The sequence below is a fragment of the Ambystoma mexicanum genome, chromosome 1p, assembly GCF_040938575.1.
Source record: "Ambystoma mexicanum isolate Mex_15411 chromosome 1p, UKY_AmexF1_1, whole genome shotgun sequence".
In the NCBI taxonomy this organism is placed as follows: Eukaryota; Metazoa; Chordata; class Amphibia; order Caudata; family Ambystomatidae; genus Ambystoma; species Ambystoma mexicanum.
Window position 1 is genome coordinate 124430820 of NC_090921.1, and position 12295 is coordinate 124443114.

General features: G+C 47.3%; 1 protein-coding gene across 2 annotated transcripts in view; it reads left to right on the forward strand.

Moving 5' to 3' along the window:
- TFR2 (transferrin receptor 2) overlaps positions 1-12295 on the forward strand; it is a 281463-nt gene that overhangs the window by 142308 nt on the left and 126860 nt on the right. The gene's annotated exons all lie outside the window — the stretch shown is intronic.

Here is a 12295-nt window from a genome sequence, read left to right on the forward strand (position 1 = left end):
TCCAGGTTGTTGGTCAGGATGATGTCGGCAGTCTCTGAGGACTGGGCGACTAGGGATCTAACATTTATAAGTGCTCCTTTTAGCGGGAGTAGGTTAGAGTTGTTAGAAACTACATTTTGGTTGTTGTTGATCTTGTTAGGCAGTTTAGCTAGATGGTTACTATTCTTATGGAGGATTCTGGCGGCAAGTCTGTTGTTACGGTCGGTCAAGTCGAGAATGGTGGTCTGTGTGTCTGTTTGGACAGTGGTTCTACTAGGGCTGTAAACAAGCATAGGGCGTGATGACCTTGTGCTAGGGTGGTGGTGTCCGAAGGATCGTTAGGGTCCATGGTGAAGGCTGGGGACTTGACAGGTTGCGGAGAGGGATATATGTGGGTTGTCCATGATGAGTTCTTTGAATCAGGGTGCGGTTGAGTTTGTCCTTGGGGGGCAGATGAGGAGGTATTCTGTTATGGATGGGTTAAGTTTGAGGGAGTGGGTGACCATTCAGGTGGTTATGTGAGAGACAGCTATTCTGGGTGTGTAGTTGTGAAGTGGAGGTTTGGAAATATTTGTGTGCCGTATGCTCATTGGTGAAAAGGGACATTGTGTTTGCTAAGGTTCTGTGAGAGGGACTCAACATATAGGTTGAATTGGAGGCGAGATAGGGTGTACACTTGTCAAACCTAGTACTTGTCTCGGGTGGAGCCAGGCCGGTAGGGTTTGAGTCAGATTGATAGGGGGCATTGAGCCAAAGTGTGCCCTGTAAGTGAGGAAGGAGATGAACCAGTTGTGGACAGTGCATAAGAGTTCACCCTGTGGACTAGGATGCGTGGGATGCTTAAGAGAATGGTGGAGTTCAATATGTAGGATGGGATGCTTAGGAGAATGGTGGAGTTCATCATGTGGGATGGGCTGCTTAGGAGAATGGTGGAGTTCATCATGTCGGATGGACTTCTTAGGAAAATGGTGGAGTTCATCATGTGGGATGGGATGCTTAGGAGAATGGTGGAGTTAATCATGTGGGATGGGATGCTTAGCAGAATGGTGGAGTTCATCATGTGGGATGGGATGCTTTGGAAAATGGTGGAGTTCATCATGTGGGATGGGATGCTTAGGAGAATGGTGGAGTTCATCATGTGGGGTGGATGCTTTGGAAAATGGTGTGGCAGATGGTGTTGAAGGCTGCCAGAGGTCCAGAGGTATAAGGAGGGCTGTGTGTCCTTTGTCAGTGATGTTGTGGCGGTCATCTAGTAGTGAAGTGTGGCAGTCTCTGAGTTGTGGCTGGGTTGAAAGCCTGATTAGAGGGAGTTGGGGAGGTTGTTTGTGGTGATGTGTTGATGGAGTTGGCTTCTGGCAAAGCAGTCCATGATTCTGGAGAGGTATGCCAGAATAGCTATGGGACAGAGGTTTTAATGGAGCATGGGGCTGTGGGGTGGTTTCTTGAGGAGGGGATGATTTGTCATGTGGTGAGTGCAGAGGGGACTGTAGCATGTGAGAGACAGGAGTTAATGATGTTGAGCCAGTGTGGAGTCAGGGTGGTGACACCGTTTGATGTAGCTTGAGGTGGGCAAAGATCATGCTGGAAGAATGCTGGTTTTGTCTTGGCTGTGAGGTTCATAAGGAGGTCTCATTCGATGGGATGGAAAGTGGCCCATGTGTTGAAAGGTTTGGAATTAGGGAGTGGAAGTGGGACTGCAGAGGGGAGGGCTTGTCTCATGCTGTGTATTGTAGAGTTGAAATAGTCCAGAAGTGAGTTGCATGCTCAGGTGAATGGGGATGTGTTAGGTGTAGATGGCAATGTGGAGAATGACTTGGTAGTGAGGAAAGGTTTCTACGTGCAATTGCTGTGGATTGTAGTTCTGGGAGGATGTGGGTGCCAGCAGAGTTGTATATTGCATCTTGTATTTGGAACAACACTGGTTGAGGGGTGTCCTGGTGGCAAGTCATGGGTTCTTTTTAAGCATCTGTCTACTAGATGGAGAGGAGGGAATTAGTACACCATGCTTTTTGGTGGTGGTTGTGGGTTTTTTGTGTTTTGAAGACGCCTATTTTGTCTTTTGTGTGTGCATTGGGGGTCTTGTAATTGTTGAGTATGAAGAGGTGTGTGAGGGGAGGAGGGTGGTTATATGCGTGGCGCTAGGGTTGTGTCTATAATGTGTTTGATTTGTCTGGCTGTGTGGGGTGTGGCAGGTGGGGGAATGTGGTATTGCAGAATGAGTGTGAAGAGAATAGCAGTGGCCATGCTACGATACTCAGATTCAATTTTGCACAGAGATGCGATTAATACCTGAATTAGAAAGCAAGAATGTTGCCAGCTGTGTGTGTGAGGTAGATGATGTGCTGGGTGAGCTCATAGAGGGTGAGTGGAGTGATGCTACTGTTTATGCAATGGGGGGCTGTAGTTGTTAGTGGAAAAGCCAGACTATTCCATGAGTTAGTTGGAATTGTGTGTTGGGGGCTTTAAATGAGGGGGATGAATGTGGGGTGTGGGTGGGTGGAGTGGAGCAACTGAGAGAGAGGGCCTAGAAGGATGTGTATGGTGGAGGAGTGGGTATTTTTAAATGATGGCAACGATGGGCTAACAGGTGGCCAAATGATCCAGAGAAAGATATTTACTACTACCCTTAGCTCTGTCTGCCCTTTGCTCAGGACACCTGAGTGATTGGATGCCCAAAGGAGGCTGGTTAAATTCCCAATTTAAAACGGAAGTACTTCAACAGGAAACATATACAATGGGTGTTTACAATGCAGTTCGCTTTTCACTGTCGTAGGAGCAGAAGGTGAAAGTAAAGAGCTTCAATGGGCAGGGTGGGGGGGCGTGTGTCCAAACATGAAAATGGAGGCTGTGAGGGGGGAGTGCTCAGTTGGGGCTTGAACTCCTAATCCTACTTGCAGATGAAAAAGAGAGAACACGCAGTAGTCCGGGTGCCACTTAATAGCCCCAGAGGGGCCGAAACCCAGAGCAATGGCCCCTTATGAACAATGTCTTAGAACAAGATCAGTCTATTTTTGTTTTTGGTGAGTTTTTAGATCCAGTTGGAGGCAGGGGTAGGCATGTCAACTAGCAAGCTACTAGCTAGCCATAAAAAGTCACTCGCCACCTCGATTGCACACATACACAGAGCACACCATTTCTTACTCGCCAAGAGTCGATTACCACTAGCCAATGGCTAGAGGCGAGAGAAAATTCTGTGCCCTGGTGTGGGGGATAAGTTGGAAATGTACGTACTCAGTTCGTACTGCTCATTTGGTAGATAGAGTGGTAGACACTGTCACTTTCCTGGTAAATCGTCCTCAGCAGTGCTTGGGCAACTAGCCACGCAGTCTTTCAGAACTCTTCAGTCCATGATAGACATCCCACTTGTGATTCTGAATCCTCAAGAGTTGCATCCCCCTATGAAACGCAGGGGCATCCTCACCCTTTTGCAAGACTTGCCTGCCTGTACAGCGATGCTCAAGGATATAAATTTGCTCCGGCTTAACGAATGCTGCCTTTGCAGTAAATGGTTTCCCATCGTTTCTTCGCTTCAGGAGGAGCTAATTGCTAAAGTAGCTGCATTTCAGAAACAGGCGCTTCTAAACGACCCAAATGGCTGCTTCCTTTGTTAAAGACCCTCTGTTTGGACAGCAAGTAACTAGCATTGCACTTAATGGCCTTAACACAAAGCAAGATGTCTTCTTCATCAAATGAATCCCTTAAAATTGCTGGATTTGCTGCGGGTTACACTACTATGGGGAGACTTCTTCGGAAGAGAAATCTGTATCTCATTCCGCGTACAATTTCAACCTTTCTAAAACTGATGGCCATGGATCCGGGATATGTTGAGCGTTGGGATAAGCTGCGTTGTGAATGGGAGACGGATTTGCAGAGTGAGATCTCGTCTGAGCATTGGGAGTTTGTGTTGCAGGCAGCGTACAGAGCAAAATTGGATTCATGCTTGAGGTTGATCCACCAGAAGATAGTAGGGCATTTATATTGGACACTGGTGCATCTGCAACACATTGGGGCTGATGGATGATCATTTATGTTGGGGTTGTGGTTCAGAGGTAGGTAGCTTTATAGATATGTTGTGGGAATGTGTACGGGTACGTGATTACTGGAAGGAAGTTTCGGATAGGCTAGATCTAATTATGGGAATATAATTTCCTCGTTCACCACTACCGGCGGTACTGCTGTCAAAAACTGGCAGGTGTATAACGGCTCGGATGAATAGTTCCTGGATAGATAAACCATTGGTAGTGGCAGCTAAGCAAATAATGAGAGACTGGAAGACACAGGTAGAGGATTGGATGTATGATTGGATGTATGAGCTACAAGATTTATCTAGTTATGAGAAGGTGTTATTTAGGTGGCTCGATAGGGTGGAGAAATATCCTGAAATGTGGGCTACATTTAATGAGTTATACGGGTAAACTGAGAGTGTGAATCTGTAAATGTGTGTCTTTTTGAGGATGTAGATTGTCGGGTGATCTGTGGTGTGTGTGTAGGTGTGTATGTCGCTTTATGTTTTGTCTTTTGGAGGTATCTTCAATATGCTTATAGTTCGATTGTACATATATAGGATTATCTTGAAATATTTGTTCAAAGGGTTACATTCTCTTTTACTGTTCATATATCCATGTTTTACACTCTTGGGAGTTACTTGATGTATTCGTGAAAAATGAAATAAATGTATATAAAAAACACAAAAAGAAAAAATGCTGTGGCACTGGCGAGGGAGCTTAATCTTGCAGATGCATGGCGGGTGGGTCACATGGGGCAGGTATAGAAACTATCATTTTGTTTAATTCTGTTTCACCTGTTCCCATAGGGGTCCGAGAGTGAGTAGAGGCAGTAGACAGAGGTGGCAAAGGGGGCTGAGTGGGGGGTGCAGAGCAGAGGAGGAGGATGGAGGTGGCAGAGGAGCAAGAGGGGTGGTAGAAGGAGTAGCAGGAGAAGGGAGGAAGTTTATAAGACGCGGAAACGCCTATCAAGAAGGAGGAGATTGGGCTGAGGGCCCATGATCATGATGGTACCATTTAGATAGACATTGCTGATGGTCTTAGAGGATTGGAAGTAGGCCAAGAGGGCCTCCCACTCCACTGAGTGGCACCATTAATGGGAGAGGAGGAGAAAGAAGAGAGACAGAGATGATATGAGGGGTCCATAGGTCTGGACAGGGAACAACGATGAGGATGTCGGTGAGAGTCTGTCTGGAAGAATCGCTGGTGTAGGTATCAGCAATAGGAAGGCCTGGGCTGGAGACCAGGATATCTCTCTTGAACCTTTTTCTTCCAGATTTAGTGAGAGGGCTAGGATAGGATAGGAGATAGAGTAGCAGTTTGAGAAGATGGGAGAGATTGAGAGCACCATAGAGGGTGCGGGGAGGCAAGAGAGGAGAGTGAGGGAGGAGGAGAAGCACAGCCAAGATCCACACACCACAGGAATCACCGGAAGGGGAGGGTTCACACATAAGGGGGTGCACAGGAGGCCTAAGCAGGTAACGCACCACAGGGCATGCAGGACCTGCGAGGATGGAGAAAGGTGTTGGGGGGGTATGTGTCTCAACATACGCACTTCCCTTTCTATTCACCCACCTGCCATACCTCTATAGGGACATGTCAAGGCAAAGACACTGCCTATTACATGTCAATTTCACCTTAATTGGTTGCTTAAATGTCAATGTTAAAGGACATTTGTGCCGCATACTATCACCATCGGAGTGGTGCAGAAGACAAATGATCACTTCGAGAGGAAGGCTGGGAGGGGGCTTGTGAATGTTTTTTTTGTCCCAGGCAGGCTACTGGAAATAAACAATAGCACGCCTGGGCGCATTAATTAATATAAGTAATTTCAAACCTACTATAGTGTGTTTTAATGAACCATGCCTGAAATTATGCATATTGTGTGCACAGGTATCATTGTTTGAGGGTCTCTGGGCATTTCCTGAACAGGATAGGGAGGGCAACTTTACAAAGTGGTTTCGCAGGATACTTTATACGCAAAGACCGTCAAAAGCGGAATGGTGTACACGTGCTTTCATTTACATTTGTTTTCCTACCCAAAGTGGATAGTTTTGGTACTGTTAGTGGCAAATGTCTCTTTGACACATATTTTGAGGGTTGATTTGATGCGGATCACCAATACAGCTTTTTGATACATAGGAACCGGTGATCAGTTTAGAAGACACAAGCTTAAAAATGCATCAAGCTTTCTTTATGAATAGACAGGTCTAGCCTTAAATGCCAACTTCCCCTTTTTTCTCCAATAGAAAACGATTCCCCTTATCCAGGGTGACCCTTGGCCTCTCTCCTGACATGGGCAGGGGTATAAGGGCTGTAGCCCCTGGGTTTCCATCTGGTTCTTGCAAGGGTGTACTCTTCCCTTACCTGGAGAAGGTGCAGTTCCCATGGATGCCACTACCCCAAGCCCCCATCCCGCTGGGTAGGAAGGGGTGCTGCACCTGCCAAGATAAAATTGCTGAAAACAAGAGATGGGCTACACCCCGAGTTCTAGTGTGAACTTTTATAGGGATCTCAACGGGGACTCCTCTTTATTAAACACAACCTTATTCTTTAAACCTTCACCCAAGGATTCCCCTGGCATGAGCTCCACATAAGCGGGACTATCTATGTCAGCTCATCCTTCCTTGGAGGAGTCTCAAGTACCCTAAGGATGAGCTTGCCGCAACTTATCCCTTTCCTAAACGCAGGTACCAGCAACATGGAGTGTGAGGCCAGAGGATGGCCTCTATGTGTGGTCCCGTCTTGCAAGGCGGCCTCGGGCAGGGCCGCCAACCTATCCCTCTACCTCATGCCAGGGTACCTCCCATGTACCCCCAATTAACAACAATGTCCATCTACATAATATCCTATCGATCCCTACTTAAAAGTTACCTTACTTAGCCTTCCCCTAATAGCCCAACTCTCTGCTTCCCCCATTTAAGTTACTCTACGTATCAGTAATTACATATACATATAACCACTCATGCATATATACATAGACTCACAACATATATGCAACATAAAATGATATCTCACAATCAGGTGACTGCTGCAACCCAGTCACCCCTTCACAGTAGCATGCAGGTCTGTCCTTGTGGCGCTGGGTGGGTAGTAGGTGCTTGGCACCTCTTGTGCTTGGCTCCTCTGGCTTGGCCCCCTCTGGATGGCCCTCTGTTGACATATAATGGGTCCCTGGGCCCTTTTCCTCCTTCAGGGTGACCCCGCCACCACATGAGATCATCCCACTGCCTGCGCTCTGCACACTATTCTGGGCAGCACCCTATCCACATGGGGACTGCCCACACTCACCACTGCACTCGCCGCAGGTATGCTCATGTTTAGGGTTGGCCCCGTTGGCTGGGGGTCCCACCCGATGCCACCGCTGGGACCCACGGTATGTATATTATTTTAGAGTGGGCTCCATTGGCTGCGGGGCCCACCCAAAATCACTGCCACGACCTACAGCATATTTCAATTTAAATGGTTGGGCCCTGTTGGCTGGGAGGCCCACCCGACATCAATGCCGCACTTGAGCGCCAGATTTTTTATTTTCGGCACCACTGAGCTCACCGCCACACCATGCTTTGTGGCCTCCTCATGGCCCACCCCCTCAGCAAGAGCCTGATGTGCACTTACATAGTGCATTCTGAGGTTGTGAGAGTGGTCTTTGGAATTTACATAGGTCCTAGGAGGCTGTCCAAGGGTCGTTATTCGTTTGTAAAAGTTTATTAGAGGCCCTGTGCTTCTCTGTTGTGATTAAGAAAGGTGCATGCTGTGGACGTTTTTCGGGATTTGTGAGTTTTTGGGGGGCCATGAGAGGGCTTTTTGGAGGGTATATGAGAGCATGTGGGGAGGTTGGTTGTGAAGATGAGAGGGAGCTATTTGAGAGTCTCTTGATGTCCATTGGAATGGTGTCCAGTCAAATGGTCGACAGACAAATGGTCGACACAATTTGGTCGACAGGACAAATGATCACATTTTTTTTTAGTTATATATATCTTTTTTAGGTTTTCGTTTAGGGAATAAAGGAGTTTTTAGCAAAAAAAGGGGTTTGGGGGGGACCCCCCAAAAAATAATAAAAAAAAAAAAGTGAAAAAATAAAAGAAAATTTGATCATTTCACCTGTCGACCTTTTAGTGTCGACCATTTGTCCTGTCAACCATTTAGATTCGACCATTTGACCTACAACCCATTGGAATAACAGTGGACAGAGCATTCTCTATTCAGGGTGCTTTATAAAAGCATTGAATAATCAATTACATGGACTAATACATTCAATGCATATTATTAACATTATTTACAATAAGGGAGAGGAGCTTAGAGGACTGGGTTAATCGCTGAGTACGCGAGGTATGTCCTTAGAGGACTGGTCGTATTTGCTGAGTACGTGAGGTATGTCCTTAGAGGACTGGTCGTAATCGCTGAGTATGCGAGGTATATCCATCGACTTAAAGTCGACTGAGGTTTAGTGCTGATTCGATTGCTGGTACGTTGGGATTGTTTTGGATTGCAGGCGGGGGAGGAAGTTCTAGTGAAGGGTGGCAATATAGATAAAAGAACTAAAATGGAAGAAGTGCACAAGGGCAGGGAATGGTAAGATAACCGAGTGCTGGAGTGAAGAGTGTGAGGAGGGCACCAGCAGGTGCTGCAGTTAGCTCGGTATGGGTGGGCAACACCGTCAATAGATCTAAAACCGAGCAGAAGGAACGTGATGAGGGAAGAGTGCTGCAGAGAGAGTCAGCCAGCGTGGAGATATTGGACCAAGGTGGGAGAGGAGCGAGGAAGGTTGTAAATAGTGCGTATAGCGGTTATTGAGGGTGGTGAATGAATAGAGAGGATGCAAAGATGGCGGCTAGGGCAGCAGTCTAGTTCTTTGGTAGAGTTTCTTTAGTTACCGTCTAGGAAGTGGCCGATTGTCCTGATCTTCAGGAGGTTGAGCCATGCAGCAATCACAGTGGAGGTGATAAATTGGTGAAGTTGAAGACGGTTCTCTGAGAGGACCCCAAGGTTGCACTTTTGAGGGACAGCGAGAGAAGGATAGTTCGAAAGGAAATGGGAGTGGGAAGGAGGGGAGGGGCAACTTGAGCCTAGTGGGCCCTGTGTGGAGCTTTGAGGACACTCACTGGAAGGGGAGATGCAGTCATAGGGTTTGAGTTGCAGGAGATGGAAAAAGGTTGGTGAGAGAGGTAGGATGAAATCCAGGCAATTGCAGCGCTTTCAATGCTGAGGGCAGAGAGAGTTTTGATAGCATACAGTCGCCAGTAAATAAGGAGTAGAGAGGTTGGTAAGCACGGGTCCGATGGGGGCTTAGATTGACTGACGGCCATCAGGAAGCTGGTCTCATTTGTCAGAACTGTGGTGTGAGAGGGAAATGCGTTCAAGGAATTTAGAATCGGGGAAGGAAAGCCATGGGTCGATGCATTAGCTGGGTTATTAAAATCCGCCAAGGCTATTTTCTGATGGGTGGCACAGTGACTATTTTCAAGCATTCGGGGAGGATGCCAGGTTCCAGGCAAAGATTTAGGAGAGAGGAGAGCTAGGGGCTGGTTGAGTAGCCAGGGGCTTCATTGTTTGCAGAGTAAAATGGCTGATCAGTGCAGAGGAGTGGCGGATAAAAGGATTGTCTCAGGCTGAGAAGGGGAGTTAGGGGAGAAGAAGCTGAGCAGAGGGAGGAGGGAGTCTGGGTGAGGGGAGTGAGAAAGGAGTTGATTCTGGTCATATGGCTACATATGGAATGCGGGTTTGAACGGATAGAGTTTCAGCTATTTCCTAGACAAGGGATAGTTTGTGTTTACTCATGGGATCAGGTCCAATGCATTTAATAGGTATTAGGGTCCTGTCATGATTTTAATCATACCCTGTATGTCAGAGCCCAACCTCCACCCCAAAGATGGTCTAAATGCCCACCTGTACCAGTGGCAGGTTTTGTGTCAGAGAATAGTGCTGTACCCGAAACATGGCTCCAGAGAAAGCCAGGCCCCTGTACTGGGCACTGGGCAGACACCCTTTTATACCATGTATGGCAGGCACCCACGTACTTCTGAGTTGGACGTTCTACAACCCTGGAAATGGCAGCAGTCAAAACCTTCCACACGACCATTTCTCAAACCTTTAAAAGGGCAGCTGAACACCTACTTCAAGCTAAGAATCGCCAAAAGAAGTTTGCTGATCAACACCGAGCAAAAGCCCACAACTACCAAGTGGGAGACAAAGTCTGGCTGGCGTCTAAACATGTGTCCATTAAAGGAACCCGAACTTTCCGTCCAAGATACCTGGGTCCATTCCATGTCACCTCCGTGATAAATCCTGTGGCGGTCAGACTAGCTCTGCCGTCAAACTTGCAGATTCAGCCTGTGTTCCACGTGTCTCTCCTTAAACCTGCACCGCAGCCAGAAGTAGTCGCCGGGGAGCCAGAATTCGAAGTCAATGACATCCTGGATTCAAAGTACGTCAGATCCAAATTATACTACTTAGTGGACTGGAAGGGTTATGGTCCACAAGACAGGACATGGGAGCCTTGTGAGTACATCCATGCACCTCGCTTGCTTAGATGATTTCATCAAAACCATCCAAACAAACCAGGACCAGACAGAAGAGCCACCTTGAGAGGGGCCTTGGGGGGGAGTGCTTTCATGATTCCTGCCCCTCATGTCCCCAGCCCTCCAAGATGTCAGGCTGGAGCCAGGCCACGATCACCTACATGGCCCTCAAGGGCCTCTCCATCCCTCCAAATACCCACTTGGAGTCAGACTTGGCGCTTGTGGCACCAGACTCACTCACTCCCATAGGATAACATTGGGGATTGGACTTGTAGTGTATTGATGGGGACAAGATGGATGTCCCCACATATTTCGGTTCCCAGAACTGCATGTGCAGTCTAGTCTTTTGGGTGCGGTTCAGCCCAGAGACACCTGGGATACCCAGACTATTTAAGCCACGCCCAGGCTGATAAAAATGCTTTGTGTTTTCTGCACCTGCAGAGTGACACTCACCGTGTTCGGATCGGTCTCCAGTAGGCCTGCATCTTTCTTCTGCACTCAACTCCTGCAAGAACAAGAACACCGTTAGGAACAACCTTACCTTGCAGCGCTTCTGCCCATCATTCATCGCTCCTTCTGTTCTGCGAGGATCTTCGGCGGTGTCATTCCCATCCCGGCACGCCGCTTCCTAAGGAAAAGGGAAAAGAGCAGAAAAAAGGCCTTATTAAGCATTCAGCAAATCTTCGCTTATTTTTAAAGACTGTACGAGTTTCAAATGCTTACCTGAATCCCAGCCGCTCTGGGGGAACTCTGTCACCGGAACTTCTCATCCATCTGCAAGAGGGAAAAGACACTCCAGGTTAGCGTGGAAACATCCAGAGGCGCCACATACCGCGCTTACTCACCTCATTTCTTCTTCATAACCGGCATCCACGCTGAAAACGTCGCGGCACCTAAAAGACACAGAAAAAGAACTCGGTTCAATACAAATACGAAAGGGTCGCATCGTGCATCGCGCTCTCGCTCACCTTCAGCGCTACTCATCTCAGCAGCACGACGCCATCCCCGGACGCCGGCCATCATCTAAGGAAGGAAAGGAACGAAGTTAGAGAACTGTTCAAAAGACTCATTATACTTACCTGTCGGACTCTTGCCAGTGAAGTAACTAGGCAGCAACGAAAGCAGGGCGGAGAGCACACTTTCTAAGAAAGCAAGGCCCAGTCTCCAGTCGAGTAGACTCCAGGGAAGGGTTCGAGGTCGTAAGAGGTCAGAACAGGCTGAGTGACGTCCCGTGGATACCAGGTGAGCGTTACACTCTCTAGCTGCTAAAACATCTTCTTTTTAAAGGCTAAGCCCCACCCTTGTTTCCCTATTAGCCAATCACATTGTAACAGATAATGATGCCATAAAGTTAATTAGTTAGAACATTGAAACAAAACATCTTGCTTATCCATATTTAAATTGAAGGGAATCTGGTTGTTCTCTGTCGCTCATCAACTACCATGAGCTGAAAATATCCTCTTTTTAGGGGCTCTGTGGGTGAGGATCGTGGAACACAAAATCTAAAGAATCCCACAGAACAGCTTCCTTCCCTTTCTGCTAAGAGTGAGTAATCCTAGATGCATGCAACCCTAGTCATGTGCACCCCTTAACCAAAAAAGGGCGAATAACCATGTAATTATCAAAAATACACATTTTAATATTTATCAAAAACACTTTACACATTACAATATATTTCTCTAAAACAAGAGTCGCTTACACATTAACATGTGTGTTTCAACAAGATGGGCTTTTGCAAAATGGCGTCAGTGCTTTTTTCATAACATTCTCTAATGTCAACATGTCAGAATT